The sequence below is a fragment of the Cervus canadensis genome, chromosome 27, assembly GCF_019320065.1.
Source record: "Cervus canadensis isolate Bull #8, Minnesota chromosome 27, ASM1932006v1, whole genome shotgun sequence".
NCBI lineage: Eukaryota > Metazoa > Chordata > Mammalia > Artiodactyla > Cervidae > Cervus > Cervus canadensis.
Window position 1 is genome coordinate 42,581,097 of NC_057412.1, and position 25,447 is coordinate 42,606,543.

Sequence of the window (25,447 nt, forward strand, 5' to 3'; positions counted from 1 at the left end):
CGAGAATAGTAGAGTGGGTTGTCATTTCCTCTTCCACTGGACCATGTTTTGTCAGAACTCTCCCCAGTGGTCCATCTGTCTTGGATGGCATGGCCCATCTATGAGGCATGGCTCATAGCTTCATTGAGTTATGCAAACCCCTTTGCCATGACAAGGCTGTGATCCATGACTGCCAGGAGAAATATCAACAACCTCGATATGCAGATAATACCACTCTAATGGCACAAAGTGAAGAGGAACTAAAGAGCCTCTTGAGGGTGAAAGAGGAGAGTGAAAAAGCTGGCTTGAAACTCAAGATTAAAAAAAAACTATGATCATGGCATCCAGTCCTATCACCTCATGGCAAATAGAAGGGGAAAACGTGGAAATAGTAATAGATTTGGGGGCTTCCCAGGTAGTGGAGCAGTAAAAAATCCTCCTGCCAACACAGGAGATGCAAGAGATGTGGGTTTGATTCCTGGGTCAGGGAGATCCCCTGGAGAATGTAATGACAACCCACTCCAGTATTCTTACCAGGAAAATTCCATGGACAGAGGAACTTGAGGGGCTACATTCCATGGGGTTACAAAGAGTTGCACATGACTTAGCAACTGAACAAAAACAATAGTCACCACTGACTTGTGTCTAATTCCCAAGGAAAATGGACATAAGGTTCACCTGTGTCTCTGCAGTCGCTCTTTGCTAGTGGGGAGCATTCATTCCATAAGCTTATACACAAACTTGATACAAAAGTATGCTGTTGCTCTTGGTCCCTTCAGAAGCTTAGTGTGAAAACTAGTCTTTCCATTTATGCTTGCTCTCCATTTTCTCTGGAAATTAGACACAGCTGATTCTTTTTTTTAAATTAGGACTTAAATTTGTAGACTGGAAGACATAGAAACCTTTGATTAATCAAAGTCAATGGCATCCAGCTATCCCACTGTCTGATATTTACACAGGAGAAATGAGATCATGTGTCCACAGAAAAAAATTTTTTAAAAGAATAATCACAGCAGCTTTATTCATAATAGCCAAATGTGAAACAATCCAAATGTCCTTCAAGAGAAGAATGGAAAAATAATTTGAGGCATATTCATACACTAGAATATTATACAGCAGCAAAAGGAGATGAATTACTGATACATGCAACAGCAACATGTTTCTAAAAAATGTATGCCAAGCAAAAAGTCAAACACTTAAGTATATCTGAAAGTGAAAGTGTTAGTCACTCAGTCGTGTCTGACTCTCTGACCCTGTGGACTGTAGCCTGCTGGGCTCCTCTGTCATGGAATTCTCCAGGCAAAAATACTGGCATTGGTTGCCATTTCTTTCTCCAGGGGCTCTTCCTGACCCAGGGATAGAGCCCAGGTCTCCTGCACTGCAGGCAGATTCTTTACCGTTTGAGCCACCGGGTAGATATATAATACTTGACATAAAATTTTTCCATTTATATGAAAGTCAAGAACAGATAAAGCTAATGTTTGGCTTCCCAGGTGGCTCAGCGGTAAAGAATCCATCTGTCAATGCAGGAGACATGGGTTTGATGCCTGGTTTGGGAAGATACCCTGGAGAAGGAAACGACAGCCCATCCAGTGTACTCGACTGGGAAATCCCATGGACAAAGGATCCCACGGACAGGTGGACTATAGTCCATGGGGTGACAAAAGAGTTGGACATGACTTAGTGATTAAACAAGAGCACGGTGACAGAAATTGAAAAGTGATTGCTTGAGGGTGGAAAGAGAGGAAAAAAGTGGGAAAGGACAGAGGGATATTTCAGGGGTGATGAAAGTGTTTTACATCTTATTTGGGGTGACATAGGTGCATAAACGGTAAAGAATCTGCCTGCAATGCACGAGACCCAGGTTCGACCCCTCGGTGGGGAAGATCCCCTGGAGAAAGGAATGGCTACCCACTCCAGTATGCTTGCCGGGAAAATCCCATGAACAGAGGAGCCTGGCAGGCTACAGTCCATGGGGTCACAAAGAGTAGGACACGACTGAGTGACTAAACACGCACACAGACAGGTGCATACAATTTTCAAAACTTACCAAAATAAACACTTAAGGTCTGTGTATTTTATTTTATGTAAATTATACTTTAATTTTAAAAAATAAAGAAAAAAGGTAAATTGAGAATTAAAAGTAAGACCATCAACCCAACTAATAAGTATTTACTAAGTGTTTCTGTCTTAGCCACTGTTGAAAGATCCAGCACTGTGAACATGAATAAGAAAGAGTACCTACCTCCTGTGATGAAATTACAGCCTCAGAAGGAGAACAGGTATGGAAAAATAGACATTAACAAATACCGCATCCACAAAACCCTTTTCAGAGGTATGTTTTCAGAATATACCTAGGCATGAGCTAGATTGTATTTAAGAGTGACATCATAATCACTTCATGTAAAGACTATTGCATGAAAAATATTCGGTTGGCCAAACCATGTAGTTATGCTGTGGTAGGCAGCCTCCAACATGGCTTCCAGTTGTATTCCCATCCTTGTAAGACCCCTTCCACAATGCGTGTTGTATTGGTTTTGTTCTCTGTGACCGGTAGCATATGGCAGAAATGAGGCTAAGCCATTTCCAAGATTAGGAGTATAAAAGACTGAGGATTCTGTACATAGAGGGTTTCTCTCCTGCTCTCTCTGTCTCATCAATTGATTTGGGACAGGTCATCTGAAATGTTGTGAAAATAATCAAGCAGCCACAGAGAGGCCCGTGTAGGGAGACACGGAGACCTGTGGCCCACAGTCACTAAGGGAGTGGGGCCTTCCTACCACCACGTGGCTTAGCTTGAAAACATATCCTTCCCTAATTAGGTCTTCAGATGAAACTGCAACCCTGGCTGCCTTCTTGTCCTCCTGGGAGACGGTGAGTTGGACCACTGAGCTAAGCTACTTCTGAATTCCTGACCCACAGACATTATAAAATAATAAATATCTATTGTTTTAAGCTGCTAAATTTTGTTATGCAGAAATAAATAGCCAATATATGCAAGTATTCTAAAATGCAAAAGACAGTTTCTGAGTTTATGGGTTAGTGGATCATTCCTGATTGTAAACTGATTACCTGAATTTTTTGGTTTCACTGAAATACTAATTAGTTAATGACTGAGAACGAAGATTTCTGAAAACTTTGTACACTTTAAGTCCTAATTTATATCCATAGAATAGTTCACTTACCCAAAAAATCTAGCCCTTTGAATGAAAACTCATGGTATGAATCAATCTAGCTCCCAAACTAAAACATGCAAATTCATAATTTAATAAAAATTGTTTCTCAAGTATGAAATGTCAGTTTTATATGTTGAATTTATTAAGGAAAAAAGCAAATAAAGATTAGAATGAATTCAAATTAATATTCACAAGTACTCCACTTTGAACTTCAAAATATATAATACAGTTCTAAGTTATTATAGCTTAGAGAGTACACTTAATTAAAAAAATTGCAGGGATGATTTAGGCAAGAAAAAATGAAATTTTAGAGTAATTGAGATTATTGTTCTGCCACATTGAGGTGACCAGCCTTTACTCCTTGAATATTTAGATGTAAAAATTATACCACCCATGACAGATATTATTAACTTGGTCTAAGCTCATTTCCTACATTAAGAAAGCAGATCTTGGTTACTGTCACTGGAAGGGTGTGATGTATCTTGAAGCATGAGGAGACGCCTTTCCCTCTAGCCAAGCAGAGGATAAAGAGAGTGCAGACCCTTGCCCAACCATACTAAGGCTTCTCCTAGGGTTATGGTAGCTATAGGAAAGGTTGTAAATACTTGACTGGCAATGGAATCATTCATTAATTCTGGGAGGCCATAAGGGGGCTATGGAAAGCTCCTAAGTTAATGTGAAATTTAGTCTTATTCCTCACTTGCTTTCAGACCAGTGATTCTTCAACATTGGCAGGCTTCCAAGTCACATGGAGGACTTACTAAAACACAGGTTGTTTATTCTTATTCCTAGAGATTCAGACTTGGTAATTCCAGCACGTGGCATAGAAGTTAGTTCCCTGATGATTCTTTTGCTACTTTCTCCATGCATCGCATTTGGAGAAACCACTCATGGGTTGTATTATTTCTGTTTTTCTTTGGAAGAGTTGTGTGTGAGGTGGAGGTTGGAGAGAAAGAACACCTGGTAATTTGGGCGTTTACTGGACATGCCAATATTTATTTAGATAGGGCCTTGAAAGTGTGTGTTAGCCAGTAAAATATGGGTATAGTCTTATATGCCACCACTACAGCCCTTATTTGTCCCCTGTGATCTTCCATATTCTTTTTGCTCTTTGGGCAGCTCAATGCAAAGGATTACCTGGGGGCTTTGTGGAAAACTTTTATGCTTTCTTTTGAGAAAGACTATTGGATCAAAACTGCTCATAGTATATCGCGTGACTACCAAAGTTGTGAATCTGGGCAAGAGATCTGTGTCATCACATAGAAGTGGTCATATGAGATCATCAAGTTCAAGCGTGTCCTGAAGGCATATGTAAGCAGCAGGAGCAGGTGGATCACATATTCAACTCCTGCTCTTGCTGTGTTGCTTCCTGTCACTCACTCCATGCCTGTGGCATCATGGGGCATTTCCTATGACTAGTTGACAGAGAAAAAAATTTGACCTTGCCTATAGCTCTGTCTGCATAATATGCTGACACAACTAAGAGTCACCTGTTTTAGCACTAAAGTCTCCTGAGCACTGTGGGCAAAACTTAGAACACTTTTCTTTACGTGCCTAAAAAGATGGATTGTTGTTGTTTAGTCACTAAACCGTGTCTGACTCTTTGTGACCCCATGGACTATAGCCCACTGGGCTTCTCTGTCCTTCATTATCTCTCAGAGTTTGCTCAAATTCATGTCCATTGGGTCAGTGATGCTATCTAACCATATCATCCTCTGCCGCCTCCTTCTACTAATAATCAAGAGTGTATTCCAGCATGATCACAGGGCAATTAGTTAATAATGTGGTTTGATGGCCAGGAACTTAGAAATTATAAGATTAGAGGATTAGTGACAAAAGGATCTGGGGAAAAATATGTGAATAGGACTCTTGGAATGAGATGTTTTTGTTAATGGGGACTGTTAACGATTAATTTTATGTATCAAACTCATTGGGCCATTCTGTGTGTGTCTGTGAGAGTGTTTCTGGAAAAGACTAACATTTAAATTGGTGAAATGAGATAAGTAGATTGTTCTCCCCAGTTTGAGTAGGCCTCATTCAATCCATTGGAAGCCTGAGTAGAACAGAAAGTAGAGTAAGGGAGAAATTGTTCTCTCTGCCTCAATGCTTTCCAGCTGGGACATCGACTCCTGCACTTGGACTATGACTTACGGCTCTCCTGGCTTCTCAGGCTCTAGGACTTGGAGTTGAACTTTACCACTAGCTTTCCTCAGGCACCAGTTTGCAGACATCAGATAGTGGGACTTGGCTTCCATAATCTTGTGAGCCAGTCCCTTCTATCTTCTTTCTATCCATCTATCTACCCATCTATCTATCATCTATCTATCTATCTATCTGTCCATCTATCTATCTATAGATTCTGTTGATTCTGTTTCCATTGGTTCCGCTTCTCCAGAGAACCCAGAATAACACAAGGACTTAGAGAATATTTATGTCACATGTAAGTGCTCACCAGAGGGAGACGCTGCAGGTGAGGATTTTGGTTATCAGGTAGCAAGATGACCTGCCCATGGATGTCAGTCTTTTTCTCTAGCTAGCCTGTGCTGGCTCTGTGGGTTAGTGAACAAAAAGACTATGACTGCAAGGTTATTGTTCATGGGCTCAAAATTATGGGCTTAATTCTACCAAAACTGAATTGGCAATCATCACTGCTGAATATCTAGCTTGCCAATAACAAGGTCCATTTTTGAGGTTCCAATAATGCACCATTGCTTGTGGAGACCAGCCAGCCAGCAGGTGGCATATTAATCACAATGGGTCTCTTCCATCACGGAGGGAGCAGCAATTTATCTTCATGAAAAATGACACTATCTTTCTCGCCCTCAGTGCTTCTTCCATTGCTGTCATCCAGGACTGACTGACTGCCTCGGAGTATCCCCCAGTAGTCTTACTCTTGACTAGCAAAGATATTGTACAATAAAAAATAGAAGCAATGGGCTTAAACTCATGTAGCAGATGGGACACTGGTTTTTATCATGTATTCCTTCACCTCCAAATACAGATGACTTAATAGAACAGTGGAATAGCCTATTAGATACACAGTTGCAGAGATGCCTGGGAAAAATTCCTTATGGATTTGAGGAACTGTCATACAATGCAATGTGTACTTTGAACCAATGACCATGAAGTGAAGTGAAAGTCGCTCAGTTGTGTCTGACTCTTTGCGACCCCATGTACTTATACAGTCCATGGAATTCTCCAGGCCAGAAGACTGGAGTGGGTAGCCTTTCCCTTCTCCTGGAGATCTTCCCAGCCCAGGGATCAAACCCAGGTCTCCCACATTGCAGATGGATTCTTTACCAGCTAAGCCACAAGGGAAGCCCAAGAATATTGGAGTGGGTAACCTATCCCTTCTCCAGAGGATCTTTCCAAACCAGGAATCGAACCAAGGTCTCCTGCATTGCAGGCAGATTCTTTACCAACTGAGATATCAGGAAAATACACCAATGACCATATGTAATGTTATTTCTTCCATTGCCAGAACACTGGAATCCAGAAACTAAGGGATTTAAGTAGAAGGGGCTTATTTACTCTTACCCTATGTGATCCTCTCACAAAATTTATACACCCCCCCCCCTCCTGCATCTTTTGGTTCTGCTGGTATAAAAATCTTATTTCCCAAGAAAGGAATGATCACAGTAGGAAACTAAGAAAGGGTTCAATCTAATTGAAAGCTGAGATTGTGATTTGGTGCCTTTAGCTACCTCAGATCACTAAACCAACAAGCAAATAAAGGAGATGCTGTCCTGATTAGCGTGTCTGATCCTGGTTATAAAGTGGAAACAGGTTGCTACTACACAATTATGGTAAGAGTAGAGCCCATGAGACTCTGCGTTCTTTTGGGTATCTTTTGGTACTTCCATAACCAGTGGTAAAAAATTAATGAATGGATGACTATAGTAACTTAAGGCCAAAAAATGCAAGAGAAAGATAATCTTTGAGCACATAGAGTTGGATACCTAGGTTTGTATAGAAAATAAAGGGAATGGGTTAGATGCTCACCAAGTTCACTTTTACCTTTAAGACTCTGCATCTCTGTAATCCCCAAGCAGACCTTTTCGCTCCTGACTCCATTTCATTGTCCTTACTCAGGGCATCAGGGTAACCAGGATATATTTCTTCTTTTGAAATTCTATCTTGTTTCTTTTACTTCTCTTGACTTTAACAATGGGAATATCCGATGTAACAATACAAGGTCAATTATATAGGAAATGTATTACAATGGATGAGGATCATGAGTGTTAAGATTTGAAGTGGATTACATATCAAGTTATTGCTGTACTATTTTACCATTTGAATTGACTTTGTTTAGTAACTAATCTCTTAACAGGCTTGTTACTCTAATATTCTTACCAGGTTGATTAAATCACTCATTTAACAGTCATGTTTAGGCTACTTAGTCTTTGCTTGTCGGTTCTCAGACTAAAGTCAAACCTGTTCTCTTGTTACTTAAATTTTAACTTAGTAGTTTCTAAGAGACTTCCTCAATATTTACCTAATAAAATCTCTTTGCAAGACTAATAATGATCTACCTGCACACAAAAAGTATGTATTTCCCTTTTCCTTGTCTTTTCTGGTTGACTTCCTCTCTTGATGAGGGTGAAAGAGGAGAGTTAAATTTCTGGCTTAAATTCAGTATTCAACAAATGATGATCATGGCATCTTGTCCCATCACTTCACTGCAAATAGAAGGGGAAAAAGTGGAAACAGTGACAGATTTTCTTTTTGGTGGCTCCAAAATCACTGTGGACAGTGACTGCAGAATGAAATTAAGACACTTGTTCCTTGGAAGGAAAGCTATGACAAACCTAGACAGTGTATTATTAATAAGAAGAGGAAAAGCAGAGATATCACTTTGCTGACAGAGATCCATATAGTCAAAGCTATGGTTTTTCCAGTAGTCATGTATGGATATGAGAGTTGTATCATTAAGAAGGTTGAGTGCCAAAGAATTGATGCTTTTGAACAGTGGTGTTAGAGAAAACTCTTGAGAGTCCCTTGGACTGCAAGGAGATCAAAAGTAAATTCTAAAGAAAATCAACTCTAAATACTCATCGGAAGGACTGATGCTGAAACTGAAGCTCCAATACTTAGGCCACTTGATGCAAAGAGCCTACTCATTGGGAAAGATCCTGATGCTGGGAAAGATTGAGGGCAAGAAGAGAAGGAGGACACAGAGTGAGATGGTTGGATGGCATCACTGACGCAATGGACGTGAGTTTGAGCAAATTTTGGGAGATAGTAAAGGGAAGCCTGGCGTGCTGCAGTCTGTGGGGTTGCAGAGTCGGACACGACTTAATGACCGAACAACAACAGGAGCAACTATAACCGGCTGCAACCATACTGTCCTTTCCTATTGAGCTCCTTTTTCTCTCAGAGCTTTTCTATTTCCCTCCATCTTGATCCTAGTGTTTGTGGAGCTGAGCTTCTCCCTCACTTATTTTATGTCTGGTGACATAATCCAGGAGTCCCAACATAACTCAGTCTAGTAATGAAAATAATTGTGTTTCTAAAATTGAATTTATATTATGACTATTTTGTGGGCTTCTCAGATGGCCCTAGCGGTAAAGAATCTGCCTGGCAACGCAGGAGATGTAAGAGACAGGGGTTCGATCCCTGGGTTGGGAAGATTCCCTGGAGGAGGGCATGGCAACCCACTCCAGTATTCCTGCCTGGAGAATCCCGCGGACAGAGGAGCCCGGGGGCTTACAGTCCATGGGTCACAAAGAGTTGGACATGACTGAAGTGACTTAGCACGCATGCATGACTATTTGGTCTGGACTAAAAGTGAATTATATGGTAAAGAATTCAGAGAGTGTTACAGCTGGAAGGATAAGGGGAGTCCAGTTTAGTCCGAGCTGCTCATTTCATAGATGACAGTAAAGAGATCTTCAGAACTACTTAGTGCCATATTAGGATCTGGTATCTTAACAGCTCGATTTTGGTTCAGCACAAATTCCCTAACATCATGCTGCTCTGATACTACTTTTAGGATATAAATATAATGTTGATAATTTTAAGATCTCAAATTTTACTCAATAATTCTTCATATATAAATAGTATATTACAACTGTTAAACAACTTAACTTAATAAGGAATACCTATACCTAAAAGGCAATTAAATGTTCATTTCAAAATCCAACCCCCCCACCTTTTTTAAAGAAGAGTTTGCACTACATTTTCCTTTTCCTTGAACAACTGTCAAGATTGTTCCAAGACAAAAATAGAAGATTTTTTTTTTTTAATTTTAGGAAGGTGACATCCTTTTTGCCTTTAATTTCTTTCTTACAGGTTTTATTTTCCTCCCTGAAAAAAATATTCATCCATTTTTGTAAGATGTCCTTGAAAGTGACTATGTCCAGAAGATGTCCTAGAAGATGTCCTAGAAAGTGAATATGTCCTAGAAAATGAATATGGCCCATTATTTTGTTACTCTCCATTCAGGCAAATTTCAAATTTACAGATTAAATTACATGAGGGGCAGTTATTGTAACTATGTATTAAATTATATTTCTTTGGTTTTGATATCTTATGCAGAAACCCTATTAATGAATGGAGTTTGTCCTGCAGTCTGTTGGCAGCTATGTATAAAGGTTGGTTAAACCTAATGCTGAGGGCTTTCAGTTATAGGTAAAGTTTCCAAAATCTTTTGATTACTCTGGGGGTATGAACAAAAGCCATATCTGAACAGGAAATGTGGGAAATTGAAACAATTTGTATATCTTAATAATTCAAATAAATGTTTGAATGTTTACCTCAATTACTTTGAATCTGCAAGAAAATGTGTTTTTATGTCTGAATTACTATGAAAACTGCCACAGTGTTTTATTCCAATTTATATGTCCAGATATAGCTTTTGGGTAATAATAATTGTGGCAGCTTCCATTATGTTTCAGCCACTATTCAGTGATTTTCATGTATTATTTCTAACCCTCATACTGACCCCACAAACTGGGCATTGTTATTCCCACTTTACCCATAAGGAAACTAAGCTTATGGAGGTTACAGGATTTATGAAGAGTTTGATGTAGTAATTTTCTTTGAAGAAAACTGGCAAAGTGATGGAAGAAAGCAATACATATTGTTAAGTCTCAGGACATGAATAAATGGTAGCAACTTTGTCAGTTTGGAAAGACAAGAAATGAAGTCAAAAGTCTTTGTTCCTCAGGGCTAAAGTCTTCTTTCCTCTTGCATGGTCGTAGGAATATAACGGTGATTCTAGTCTCTGCCCTTCTTTCTTTGTGACTTTAGAACACCGTTTCCATGCTTATTTTCTTTTATTTTTTAAAGTTCAATTTAATTTTCCAAATCTTCAAGTCACTAAAAAAACAAAAGGTCTTTAAAAAAGATATTGTGCTCCACATAAAAGAGCATATATCAAAATACCAAGTTGCGTCCTCCTTCTAGGGCAATAATTTGCACAACTAAGCTATATTTGAATACGTTAACTTGCTACAATTTTGAGAGAGGCAGCCTGTGTGCGCAAATCCCTCGAATACTGATGGGATTGTGATTATACCCTGAAAAGAGAAGAGTCTGAATACAAATTTTAGAGGGCCAGAAAGTGTTTAATGTCTTATTGTTTGCGTCGAGATTCTAAATCACATTCAAGTCGATGACTCTGATCTTCATATCAATGCACAATGGAACACAAGAGAAAAGCCAAGAACGCTGTTTTCTGAGTGAAACACTGATTTTGTTCTCATGTTACCAGCAAGAGACCATTTGGGATATTTAAGCCTGAGGTTGAGTGCTTCGCATTTGTTCGAGCTCCTCAATGTTTGAAATGGGTTTTCCCTTTAGGGAGCCCATCCATTTGGACAAGTGCTACATCAGATCAAAAGACATGGGAAGAGGTATTTCGCGCACAGATTGAATTCTTTTCTGGCAAAATAACATAGCCTTTTAGCACAACATTGTCTATTCTCTACTGAATGTCCTTTTTTAAAAAATAGTTGGAGTCTGTTTTCCAATAAGTGTTAGGCCTGTTTCATGTGACAAATTGGCTTGCAGCCACCTGGAGAACATTTGAAATGAAAGCTACTCTTATGGGATTTAGTTTCTCAGTTCCAGTTGGTATTTTCCAGTTTACTACATGTTGATCAAATTGCTCATTTTATTGAAATTATTATTCATCTGATTTTTGCATTATTTACTGTTTGAGAAACCCAAATATTAATTTAAACTTTTATAATTTTTGACTGTAATAATATTCTGTGGAAGATGTCATGGGACTACTAAAAGAAATCACATCTGTGGTTTTTGTCTCTTATAACTGGAAGATAATCAGTGTTATTAGCACCTTAAATCTGTTATCACCTTAAAATGATTCAAGGGAAGTATGCATGCTAAGTCACTTCAGTTGTGTTCAACTCTTTGTAACTACATGGACTATAGCCCACCAGGCTCCTCTGTCCACGGGATTCTCCAGGCAAGAATACTGGAATGGGTTGTCATGCCCTCCTCCAGGGCATCTTCCCTACCCAGGGATTGAACCCATGTCTCTTACATCTCCTGCATTGGCAGGCAAGTTCTTTACCACTAGTGCCACCTGGGAAGCCCTGAAGGGTATGATAAACCCAAACTGCCATTTTAACTATCATATAGGTTAATTTAGGCTTCCCTCATAGCTCAGTTGGTAAAGAATCCACCTGCAAGGCAGGAGACCCTGGTTCGATTCCTGGGTCAGGAAGATCCACTGGAGAAGGGATAGGCTATCCACTCCAGTATTCTTGGGCTTCCCTTGTGGCTCAGCTGGTAAAGAATCCACCTGCAAGGTATGAGACCTGGGTTCAATACCCGGGTTGGGAAGATCCCCTGGAGAAGGAAAAGGCTACCCACTCCAGTATTCTGGCCTGGAGAATTCCATGGACTGTTAATCTAGCAATGGAAAGCAATGGTCACATTTTATTTCTGCATGTGACACTGACCCTTTTTAGATGAACATTGTTTAAAAAAGCCTTGAACACAAATCTTGGGGCATGCTCTACAATAGACCAGTTCCTGGTGGCTGGAGATAGCACCAGGAAGAATGCCACTGTGGGGAAGATTAGGGACTGGAGAAAAAGAGGGGAAAGTATTTTATCTGCTCTCTTCCACTATGGATTTAGGAGAGCTCCTGGCACGACTGATCTAGTTTTCCCCTGTTGTCATTAGCAATTGCAGCCAATCATTTCCAAAATGAAAAGAGAATTGGCCAAGGTGCAGTTGGAACTATTGCTGCTGCATCCCTGGGGATGTTCCTGGAAACTTTATAAGTTCCTGTTTCCAAACTACTGTCTTCTGATACAACATAATGGGAAATTGAAGCAATTATTCAGATAATATGTGCAAACAGTACATTTTCACCTTCAGTTTATTGAAGAAAAATCTTCATCTCTCAATTACAGATTTCCTGAGTTTTAGCACTTCTTGCTAGAACTGTTGTCCTTTCTAAAATTTTACTTAATTTATGTTTGAATCCATCTACGTAGTTCCTTCTACAGTGTCTGGAATCTATTATGTGCTGGATAACCATTCACTGTTTTTAAAGCTATTTATTTTCTTTATACATCTTAGGCAGTAAAGCATAGCAGCTGGAGAACATAACTTAGTGTCAGATTGCCTAAGTTCAAATATTACCTCCTCTGCTTATTGGCTCTGTATCTTTGGACAAGTCACTCAACACTCTGGGGCCTCATTCTTTCATCTGTGAAATGGGGATGATAGTATTGCCAATCTCAAGGGATGATCAGAGAAGGAAATGGCAATCCACTTCAGTATTCTTGCCTAGAGAATCCTGTGGGCAGAGGAGCCTGGTGGGCTGCCATCCATGAGGTCACACAGAGCCAGACATGACTGAAGTGACTTAGCAGCAGCAGCAGCAAGGGTTGATATTCAACTGATACATACCTGTGTACCATTTGTGAAAACACTGAAATGCTTTCACACTGACTGGAATTCAAGCACCTGAAGGCCTCCCTTTCTCCCCATTGTCTCAATGCAACTTTGCTCTTCCCAGTGGTTCTACCGGGGCTTGTGTGTTTCTCTGGGGTCTGCCAGGATCCTGCCCCAGCACTATGCCCAGCATCTGTCCCCATAGGACATGATGTTGCACCTGTTAAATATTTTTAATATCACCTTCTCTATAGAGTTGTTGTGAGTTTTAAGTGAGTTGATGTATGCTGATATATTTAGAATAATCCCTGGTACCCATTACCTATACCATTAACTGTCCAGGTTCCTATTATAAATAGATAGTAAGTTTTACAGGGCAAGGACAATATTGCCTATGTATTTTGTACATCTCTCTGAAGCAGTGTCATAGATGGACAACCTATTCATTTGCTTTTAAAAAATTAAATTAAGTTTACCTTAATTTTATTATAGTAAGAACACACATATATATGAGATCTACCCTCTTAATGAAATTTTAAGTGTACAATATTGTTAATTACAGGCACAATGTTGTATAGTGGATCTCTAGAACTTCTTCATCCTCCATACCTATTGAATGGCAACTCCATATTTCTCCCTCCCCTTTTGTTGAAGAGACTATCCTTTCCTTATTATATGTTTTTGATACCCTTATTGAAAATAAGTTTATTGCATATCTACGAGTTTATTTCTTGGCTCTCTATTCTATTCCATATAACATGTCTTTTTTTTTTTTTTTTGACAGCACCCTGCTCTTTTAATTACTGTAGCTTTGTTATATATTTTGAAATCAGGAAGTATGAAAACTTCAACTTTGTTCTTTCTCAAGATTGTTTTAGCTATTCAGTCCTTTGTAGTTTCATATGAATTTTAGAATTGTTTTTCATTTCTGTAAAAATTACCATTGGGAATTTAATACAGATTTCATCTCTAGATTGTTTGGGGAAATATGGACATTTTAACAATATTAAGAATTCCAGTTCCATGAACACAGATTTATTTGGGCCTTATTTAATTTCTTTCATCAGTGCTTTGTAGTTTTCAATATACAGACTTTAATCTTGTTAGTTAGGTTTATTCCTAAGAATTTTCTTCTTCTGATGCTATTGTAAATAAGATTGTTTTCTTAATTTCCTTTTCACATAGCTCTTTGTTAGTGTATAGAATTGTGTGCATAGGGTTCTGCTGCTGTTGGGTGGAATGTTATATATATGCCTGTCATTTATTTATACTTTTATTCACTTAGTCAACAAAAATATGTCAAGTATCTTCTAAGTTGCAGGCAGTATTCTAGATATTTGGAAGATGTCAATAAACAAAACAGGCAAAGATTCCCTCCTTCATTGAACTCATCTTCTAGTTGCAGGAGACCTAAAATAAGCAACAGAACCACAAGTGAACAGTGTATATAGTCTGTCTCAAAGGGCTTCCCAGATGGAGCTAGTGATAAAAAAAATCTACCTGCCAGTGAAGATGATGCAAGAGACATGTGTTTGATCCCGGGTTGGGAAGACCCCCTGGAGTAAAAAATGGCACCCCACTCCAGTATTCTTGCCTGGGAAATTGCATAGGCCAAAGAGCCTGGTGGAATACAGTCCATGGGGCTGCAAAGAGTCATACATGACTGAGCTACTGAGTACATACACACAATACATCTCAAAGTTATAAATGTATTGGCTCTTGACTCTCCAAAAGATGACCAGAAAGCCTATTGATTAAGTAATGTTAGGTTTATTTGACCTCCTGTAGTTAGAGAGAATACCACCTTGATGGAGTTTTGGTAGTGTCTCAAAAGGCAGCAGATTTGTAAAAGGTAGTTATAATGTTTGGGGTCTGGGACCAACTGGCTTAAGACATGTCTTTCAAGGTAGGGAATCCAGCTTGAATTGAACAGAGTTTGTATTATTACAGGATTGATGGAGAGATTCTTGAAAAGTAGACTTTTGTTTAATAAGTGTGACAATCTTTTGCCTGAAAGGAGAAATAATTGTTAAGATGAATAAACTATCTGACTTTACCAGTTTGCATTTCCTGAAGCAAAGAGTGAAGCTGATTATTGGACTACAGCCTTACCTTCTGGACAGGACAAAGTAATATCTATCTTATCACAGAACAAAGGTGCCCTGGGTTGCATTTATATTAGGTCTCAGGTCTCTCCTAGTGGGTAAACTTCTTGGATGCAGGTGATTTCAATTCACAAATGATATGGAAGAAGAAAATAGAGAACATTAGGATAAAGTGATTGAGATGCCAAGGAGGGGCAAGTTATAATATTAAATTAACTGGTCACCATTGATCTCTGGTGAAGGAAAGATTTGAATAAAGACTTGTACATAATGAGGGCCAAGTTGGATATCTGTTTATTTTTCTACTTTTATTGTATTTCTTTAGATTTTGGCTGGGATGAAGTTTAACCTAAATTGGGTTCTGTTTATAGTGATCAAAGTCATATTTTGTCCATAGTTTTTCCCAAATATTTCTAAATAAAAATATGCTTTGAGTTTGTATTTTCTGCAAATTCCCTCAATATGTAGCTTTATCCCAATTGAAGAAAGATGGTTTAAATGTATGTAAAAAAAAGCTCAAGGAAGGGTGAGATATTAAATTTAAACACTCATCATAGGGTCACTTTTGAAATTCCTCTTTTCTCCTTTCATCTGCCTTTAGTTAACTGAAGCATGCTCTAAATTTGTAAAGGAGGCTTTTTTCCCCCTTCTAATCTGCTTTCATTTCTCTCCATTAACAATGTCCCACTGGACACATTCATTCAAACAATTGACTGATGGTTTTTGCTTTTAACAAAACACTATATTCTCCAATTTTGCTTTGTCTTCATAACATTCTAAGAAATTAGTTTCAACTTTTGCACTTTAAGAACTATTATTTCATGCTGTGGATATTTTTTCTTCTTTTTCAATCTTATAATCTTGGTGACCACTTAGCAGGAAGACTTGCATTGTTCCTGATGAATATCATGGGAAAATCTACTTTGAAATGGATCTATTTAATTTTATCAATAGCTAATGTAAGCCAAGCAGATACTTTTTGTTCTTTGCATAAGCCTCTATATTCAAAAAGAACGTAATTGAAAATGAATTATTCTCATTTATAATTCAGCAAGAGAATTTTCTGAGTTTTTCTTTCCTTTCCACAATGAAGAGTAATTGTCATAGCAATACTAAGATCCACCACACTGCAGTCCAGTGTTAGATTTACCTTTGAGCCATAAGTGGACTTTTCTTTATTGAATAGATTACTGAAATATAGATGCCTTCTTTCCACACACCATATGGTATCAGGACACACTGTAGAACACTGAGATTCCAAATGAAAGAGAGAACACATTGTTAAACCACATGAGATGTGGACTGAAGAATAGAATTTGAGTTTATTCTTCCTGTAGGTATAATTATATAAATTCATACAAAGTCAATAACAATAAATATCTTATTTGTCTTCCAACAGAATATGAGCTAAAATTAGAGGAAATCTTGCTGTTCAGTCACTCAATCATGTCCAACTCTTTGCAGCCCCATGGACTGCCATACACCAGGCTTCCCTGTCCTTCACCATCTCCCGGAGTTTGCTCAAATTCATGTCCATTGTGTCAGTGATGCCATCCAACATCTCATCCTCTGTCATCCCCTTCTCCTCCTGACCTCAGCCTTTCCCAACATCAGAGTCTTTTCGAATGAGTCAACTCTTTGCATCAGGTGGTCAAAGTATTGGAGCTTCAGCTTCAGCATCAGTCCTTCCAATGAATATTCAGGGTTGATTTCCTTTAGAATTTACTGTTTGATCTCCTTGCAGGTCAAGGGACTGTCAAGAGTCTTCTCCAACACCACAGTTTGAAAGTATCCAATAGAATATGAGTTAAAATTAGAACAGGTTGTGATCTGCTAATTTGCAGTACTGAACACACAGTGGATATTCATTAAATATTTGTTGAGTGTTTGGTTAATTGCCCTCTCTTCTTGTGGCTGGGGAAGCAGATGAATGATACATTATCCTAATTTTGTTTTTGGCTCTGCCACATGAGTTTATGCTACTTAATTTTCTATTACCATGTACATTCCAACCTAATGTATTCTTATGTGTCTGGGCTTGAGACCAGAAATGAAGAAAATTTCATTCTGACATGAAAATATGCATTTTCAGATTATTTTCAATTGTCTTTAACCACTAGTTCTATATTTTAATGATATTATTAAGTATTTAGATTTATACGTTTCATTGCCTCATAACTTTTACCTATTTTTTTTCCTTTTTGTAACTATCTATCTTGCATTTCTGTTGATTCTCCTATATACAAACTACCATTGATTGGAATCTTCCTAAGCATCACAATTCTACCATTACTTGCATTTTCCAGAAAAGGAAGATGGGGATTAAAGATGGAAAGTAAGTGGTCTAACTTCATAAAGCTATTGTTTTTTCGTATAGTCTTTACGTCAGAAGACTTGACCCTAGTTGACACTGCTGGTATAATTGTCCTTGTTCACATTCTAACCAACCATATGGCCTCCACACTTCTCAGATCAATGGTGTTTCACCAGAATTGGGACTTATTATATAATCAGTGGATCACTGTTTACTTTACTCTTCTTTGGCGGCCTAAATTAATTTCTCCTTTCCAATCAAGAGGTGTATCTTACATTAAAGAAACAGAATTGATAAGCTTGAGTAACAAGAGTCTCGTAATGTTCTCAGGATTTACAGAACTCACAGATAGCAGAGAACTCAGAGTCCTTAGCATCTCCTAAGTGGTTGGCTACTGGAACTGAGTCTTTACACAGCTAGGCTAGATTGCTTTGCATTTAGCCAGAAATCATAATGATCTGAATCTCACACATGCTTGTCATGGTGTAACCTATTAATGGCTTTCTCTAAAGGTTACAGGAATCTAGACATCAACCCAGTCAATACCCATTGGTAAAATGATTGAGTGGAACCTGTGACTCACTGCTAACTATTTCTGTCCAAGCCTTCTGCAGCAAAGAGGCTTGAGTGAAAGAATTCCTCAGGGTAATCTAAAGAAATAAAGGCCCTTATTGATTTTGTTGCTTGTGTATGCCAACAAAAACGAAACTATTATAAAATTTCATATAGCTCTAACCACTTGTTGACTTAAAATAGAATCTATCGTCCTACAGATTCCTTGGCCAATTATTCCAACAAGTACAAAAGTTGCCAGGCATCTTGGGAAAAAAGATTAATACTTTTACAAGTCATATTTTCCATATTTACTTACATTCTATTTTTTCACTGGTTTTTAAATTTAATCTAATTTACCCTTGTGCCCATGAGGCAATTTTAATGTACATTGCTTTGAAAAACCATAAATTTCTCTTGACATTAAAATTGCTTATCAAATTGTGATTGCTGCACATTCAAGTACTGCATGGCTACAAGTTCTAGCCCAGTAATTGCTCAAGTTAGACTTCCTATTAGGATCTTTACAGTGAGCGGTATTGACTAAAAAGTGAACAAAATACATGTTCATGTGAGAAATGAATTTTATCCTTGTTCATGATTAAGTGAAAATGAATAATAAATATATGAGCAGAAATAGCATTATTTACTTGCATTTAAGAATTCCAAGTATTGCCAAAGGTGTCCACCTTTATTAAGACTCTTGAGTTCCAGGTCATCTGGGCCAGCCCAGGACGAGATGATCAAGTACTATAGGTGAGATGTACCTTGACGTAGGAGTCCTCTTTCTCTAGTCTTCACAGAGCTTCTGCTCTCAGTATTCCTTTAATCTCTGGTTTTTCATTTCTTGTCTTTACACATGACTGGGAATTAAGTTCTTACGTGACTTTTCTGGGATATTTTCGCTTTGATTTTTCTCTCTGAAGTTGCTATTGAAGACTTTGCCTCCAGCTCCAGGAAATATAGAGGTCCTGATCTGGTGTCTGCTCTGTAGTATCTGTTATGTAGACAGGGTACAGTCTAGTAGTCATTTCAAACTTTTTCCAATTTTTTAAAAAGGAGTATGTAGTATTAGCTTCAGTTTTCTCATATCCTCTTCTCATCCCATATTACACTATGACTAAATGAATGTTTGTTTACTTTAAAGGGGGCTTCCCAGATGGCTCAGTGGTGAAGAATCCACCTGCAATGCAGGAGATACAGATTGGATCCCTGAGTCAGGAAGATCCCCTGGAGAAGGAAATGGCCACCCCCTCTGGTATTTTTGCCTGGGAAATCCCATGGACAGAGGGACCTGGCTGGCTACAATCCCTGGGATCACAAAAGGATCGGATACAACTTAGCAACTAAACAAGAACAATTAAAGAAATAGAGCACCTTCTGGTATATCATCACTTCCCTCATTGTTTTTCTCATTTCCTTTAAGGACCTTAAAATAAATGTCCTTTCTTTTCTAAACTTTGCTTGCTCACTCTTTTGTTATATTTGTCCAAATCTGGTTTTTTTTTTTCTTTTAACACTTTGGTAGTAGACTGCATATTCTAAAGAAAGAATAGCCTCTATAAGCTGATGAAATAATCTCTTGGTGGTCAATCATCGTTCAGTCACTCTGACTCTTTGCGACTCCATGGACTGCAGCACGCCAGGCTTCTCTGTCCCTTACCACCTCCCAGAGCTTGCTCAAACTCATGTCCACTGAGTTGGTGATGTCATCCAACCATTTCATGCCCTGTCATCCCTTTCTCCTCCTGCCTTTGATCTTTCCCAGCATCAGGGTCTTTTCCAGTAAGTTGGCTCTGCATCAGGTAGCCCAAGTATTGGAGCTTCAGCTTCAGCATCAGTCCTCACAATGAATACTCAGGGCTGATTTCCTTTAGGATTGACTGGTTTGATCTCCTTGCTGTCCAAGGGACTCTCAAGAGTCCTATTCAACACCACAGTTCAAAAGCATCAATTCTTCAGTGCTCAGACTCCTTTATTGTCCAATTCTCACATCCATACATGACTACTGGAAAAACCATAGTTTTTACTATACAAACCTTTTTCGGCAAAGTAATGTCTCTGCTTTTGAATACACTATCTAGGTTTGTCACAGCATTTCTTCCAAGGGGCAAGCATCTTTTAATTTCATGGCTGCAGTCACCATATGCAGTGATTTTGGAATCCAGGAATATAAAGTCTGTCACTGTTTCCATTGCTTACCCATCTATTTGCCATGAAATGATGCGACCAGATGCCATGGTCTTGGTTTTTTAAATGTTGAATTTTAAGCCGGCTTTTCCACTCTTGTCTTTCACTTTCACTGAGAGGCTCTTTAGTTCCTCTTTGTTTTCTGCTGTAAGGGGGACATTGTCTGCATATCTGAGGTTATGGATATTTCTCCAAACAATCTTTATCCCAGCTTGTGCTCATCCAGCCCAGCATTTTGAATGACGTACTCTGCATAGAAGTTAAATAAGCAGGGTGATAATATACAGCCTTGACATACTCCTTTACCTATTTGGAACCAGTCTGTTGCTTCATGTCCGTTCTAACTGTTGCAGGAAAGGGGACCCCTTCCAAGGCCCGAAACTGGACTCTTGTCTAACACTCAGAAATGAATTGTCGGAGGAGACACATGTGCTGACAAAGCAAGAGATTTTATTGGAAATGGTGCCCAGAGGTTAAGGGAACCCAGGAGAACTGCCCTGCTGCATGGCTCGCAGTCTTGGGTTTTATGGTGATGGGATTAGTTTTCGGGTGGTCCCTGGCCAGTCATTCTAATTCAGAGTCTTTCCTGGTGGCACACGCATCGCTCAGCCAAGATGGATGCTAGCGAGAGGGATTCTGGGAAGTGGACGGACACGCGGTGTCTCCTTTTGACCTTTCCCAAACTCTTCCGGTTGGTGGTGGCTTATTAGTCCCGTGTTCCTTACCAGGACCTCCTGTCATAAAACAACTCATGGGAATGGTTACGATGGTGCCTGGCTGGGGTGGGTGGTTTCAATCAGTATGCTTCCCCTAACATAACTGTTGCTTCTTGAACTGCATACAGGTTTCAGAGGAGGCAGGTAAGGTGGTCTGGGATTCCCATCTCTTTAAGGATTTTCTAGTTTGCTGTGATCCATACAGTCAAAGGCTTTAGCGTAGTCAATGAAGCAGAAGTAGATATTTTTCTGGAATTCTCTTGCTAGTTATGGTCAGTAACCCAATGATAGTGATAAAGGTCATACCATTTGTATTTTAAGGGAGAACATACTATATCAAAAATAAATATCAGTGTATATTAAAGTAAGATGCCATTGGACAAAGAGACACATTTAAGTTAGGAAAAAAAGCATTGAATTTTGAGTGCTTTTCCATATTCTCCAGTGGATATTATTAACATGACCTTGTTAGTTATGAGGGCTCAATGATTTGGAAAGAAATTGCTTCTCTTTCTCAGTGCTTTAATTAGATGTGGCAATAAGATAAGTATTCCATTGAGATACAATTAAGTTCTCTTCCTTCCCTTTCTCTGGTGGTATCACTGTGGTTTCATTGCTGTCAGTCTCCACCCCCAGGCATGGTTTTGTTGCTCTGATTGTCAATATTGACAAAAAACCATCAATACACAAGCTTGGTTCTATAAATAGGATTAATGAATTGTCAAAATTATAGAAGATAAAATGCTACATACAGTGGCAGTCTTCAGCTCACCCAGACTTTTCCTTTCTCCTCCTCTTTCCAGCTTTTCATGCACACACATTATATGAAGGAGATACAGAGAACATGGTAACACTCCAAGTTCACTGTGAGATGGGGAGGCAATAGGCTGAGTGTGCCAAAAATCAGGATTTGGAGGGTTAGCTAAGATGCTCCTAGAAGAGAAGGGACAATATCTGCATGTCATAGCTCTTTTTCAGAAGGATACAAGAGTTTGTATCTTCCTGCTCAGGAACCCTAAGCCCTGAATATATGCTGGCAGAGGAAATTAAAATGTCAACATACTGACTGCTTATTTATTTGTACAAGGATTATTATTTTTCATAATTTTGAAAAATGCATTCATAAAAATTTCCCAGAATGCATTTATTAGATTGACAAAATCTTTAATAAGTTCTGATTAGTCAAATGATTATAATTATATTACATATACATAATTATAATATAATATAATTTTTATATTTAAATTAAATATTATACATGTATATTTAATATAAATATTTATAATATTATATAAAAATCTCAGTAACAGAGAAAGATTAAAAATAAAAAGAAATAATTGAAATCAGGTACCTGAAAATATAAAAGTATGTCTCAAGATGATAGAGAAGCAAAATCATATTCTGGAACTAAAAGTTTTATCTCCTGTTTACAATGATTATGTTTGTAGTGCAAACATAATGAGTTCTAAGTGATGGTTGGCTTTTATAAAACTGAGCAGTTGTGGGATTCATGTGTTGATGACACCTAGACGTATCTCTGGGTTACTCTCTATTCTTAACTATTTCTACTCTGCTATATTATGCCTATTACCAGAAATCTTCTAAAAGCATATTTTAAGAAATGCAATTTAATTATTTTTTGTCTGAGTTAGGTGACTGTTGAGTAAGTATATATCGAATTCATATATCATTTATAATAGACTGAATTAAAGTTACAGAGCTTATAATTTATAGTTTTGTTGTTGTTATTCAGTCACTCAGTCGTGTCCAATTCTTTGCGACCCCATGGACTGCAGCACGCCAGGCTTTCCTGTTGTTCACCATCTCCCAGAGTTGCTCAAACTCATGTCCATTGAGTCTGTGATGCCATCCAACCATCTCATCCTCTGTTGTCCCCTTCTCCTCCTGCCTTCAAGCTTTCCCAGCATCATGGTCTTTACCAATGAGCCAGCTGTTTGTGTCAGGTGGCCAAAGTATTGGAGCTTCAGCTTCAGCATCAGTCCTTCCAATGAATATTTAGGGTTGATTTCCTTTAAGATTGATTGGTTTGATCTCCTTGCTGTCCAAGGGACTGTCAAGAGTCTTTTCCAGCACCACAGTTATATATATATATATATATTAATAAATTATAAAATTAGTTGTATGAATTTGTCAGTTTATTGATAATCAGTAGTTGTGAAATTAAAAATATTAAATGATGGCTATCATTTTTTAAGTGTTTATTATGTGTTAGGTGTTTTAACTCTATGAACTTGATTCACCCCCACAACCACACTATGAGGCATATAATTAAATTACAGATAAGGAAACTGAGATTTAGAGAGATTATGGATCTTCACCAGATCACTCAAATACTAAAGAGGGCAACTGGGACCTTGCCTGACCCTCATGGCTTTGTTTTCTTTTTAAACATCATTTACATCCTTATCCCAAACGCTCAAAACAGCAGAACCAAGGAATAAGGCCGGGTGATAATTTGTTAACATTGAGGACATCTCCACATTACCACTTTATGTTAGATAAATGTAACAAGATCCAAACCAAAAGTGATTATGATTCAATACCAATGTCAAGTAGGTGAAACGACAGTGTATAAAGCTACATAAAGATACGAGGTAGAATAACCAACAACAATCTACACCTGATCTCTTAAGTTTCACTCTAGATCAGTAGGTCAGCTCACATACAGCACACTTCACATGGGGCTGCTCTGTGAGAAGCAGTAGGGACTACACCCCTACTAGCCATTGGAAGGGAAAGAGTGGGGAGCTCAGGGATGGATCTATTTGTCAGATCACTGCCCCCCTCCATTTCGGGGACATCTAAGATAAATAAAGCCCAGTAAATGGAGAAAGCACAATAACATCTAATGTATTCGCCATTATCAAGGCCATTAAAGAGATGTAAAAACCACAGCAGCTAACCGCATTCATAAATAGTAAACTAGCCTTTGAGAAGGTAGTAAGAACTCAGTCTCATAAGTAACTAAATGTATGTTAATTTAATTCTATTGGAAAGAGAAGTAGAAAAATATAAAACATTAATCACCATCTCAGGAGTGATTTATTTTGCATACTTGCCTGCAGAGAGAAAGAGAGCTGTTTCCTTTTGGTAGTCTTCCAGCTCCTGCTTTCTTCTTGATCATCAGGAGTCCACATTCATACATCTTCCATATGTCAATAGTAGATTGCCCATCCTCTGCTTTCGTGTGTTCAGCCAAATCCACCGACTTTCTGGGACAAACGATGGTGAGTTTGCTATTTGTAATAAAGCTATTACATATTAGGCAGTCTATCCTGAACACCGTGGCAGAAGCCCAAGTTATTCTTTCTCCCTTATTGTCTATGAATGAGCCCCTTTCTTTTGTTGTTTTCTTCAGATTTATTGTGATATGATTGACATATTACACTGTGTAAGTTTAAAGTGTACAATCTGATGATTTGATATATAATACATATATTTTGTGAGTTGATTATTACAACAAGGTTAGTTAACACACCCAACCTCTCATAGTTACTTTGTTTTGTGGTGAGAACCTTTAAGATCTACTCTTAGCAGTTTTCAAATGTGCAGTACAATATTTTTAGCAATAGTTACCATGCTGTACATTACATCCCCAGAACTTATTCATCTTATGACTGGAACTTTGTACCCCTTGAACACTTTCTTCCACTTCCCCTGTTCTCCTGACCTTGGCAACCACCAATACACTTTCTTGTTTCTTTGAGTTTGATTTTTTTATATTCCATGTGTAAGTGAAATTATTTAGTACTTATCTTTCTTGGTCTGACTGACTTTATTGAGTTGGCCAAAATGTTCATTCAGGTTTTTCACAAGATGTTATGGAAAAACCCAAACAAACTTTTTGGCTAGCCTACAGCATGCTCATCATCCATGGATAGCTCATCCATGCTGTCTCAAATGGCAAGGTTTCCTTCTTTTTTATGGCTGGATAGTATTCCAGTGTGTGTGTGACATGTCTCTATATCATAATTTCTTTTCTTTATCCATTCATCCACTGGAGGACATCTAGGTCACTTCCATGCCTTGGCTTTCATAAATATTGCTATGAACATTGGGGTACAAGTATATATTGAAGTTACTGTTTTCATTTTCTTGGGGTAAACACCCAGAAGTGAAATTGCTAAATCATATGACAGTTCTATTTTTAATTTTTTGAGGAAACTCCACACTGTTTTCCATAGTGGCTGCACCAATTTCCACTCCCTCAAATAGTGTGCAAGTGTTCCCTTTTCTCCATATCTTTATCTCTTGTTTGTTTATAATGGTCATCCTAACAGATGTGAGATGATAGCTTGTGGTTTTGATTTCCACTTCCCTGATGATTAGTGATGTTGAGCATTTTTTCATGTACCTGTTGGCCTTGTGAATGGACCCTTCTCTAAGTAAACCCTCCTTTCATTAGAAATATGGCTTTCTGAAATTCCTGACTGACAAAGTTTAGTACATACGTTGTATCCCAGTTGAAGATATCACTTTCCCTTTAAGAATGATTGAAAAATTCATCTAATATATTGA

At 38.3% G+C, this 25,447-nt stretch overlaps 1 protein-coding gene across 1 annotated transcript in view; it reads left to right on the forward strand.

The window, feature by feature from the left end:
• Positions 1 to 25,447, forward strand: part of ZPLD1 (zona pellucida like domain containing 1) — a 421,436-nt gene that overhangs the window by 271,475 nt on the left and 124,514 nt on the right. The window contains exons 4-5 of the mRNA XM_043449013.1: positions 2,174 to 2,261; positions 2,802 to 2,853. The gene's annotated coding sequence lies outside the window, so the exon portion shown is untranslated. The remainder of the gene's footprint in view (positions 1 to 2,173; positions 2,262 to 2,801; positions 2,854 to 25,447) is intronic.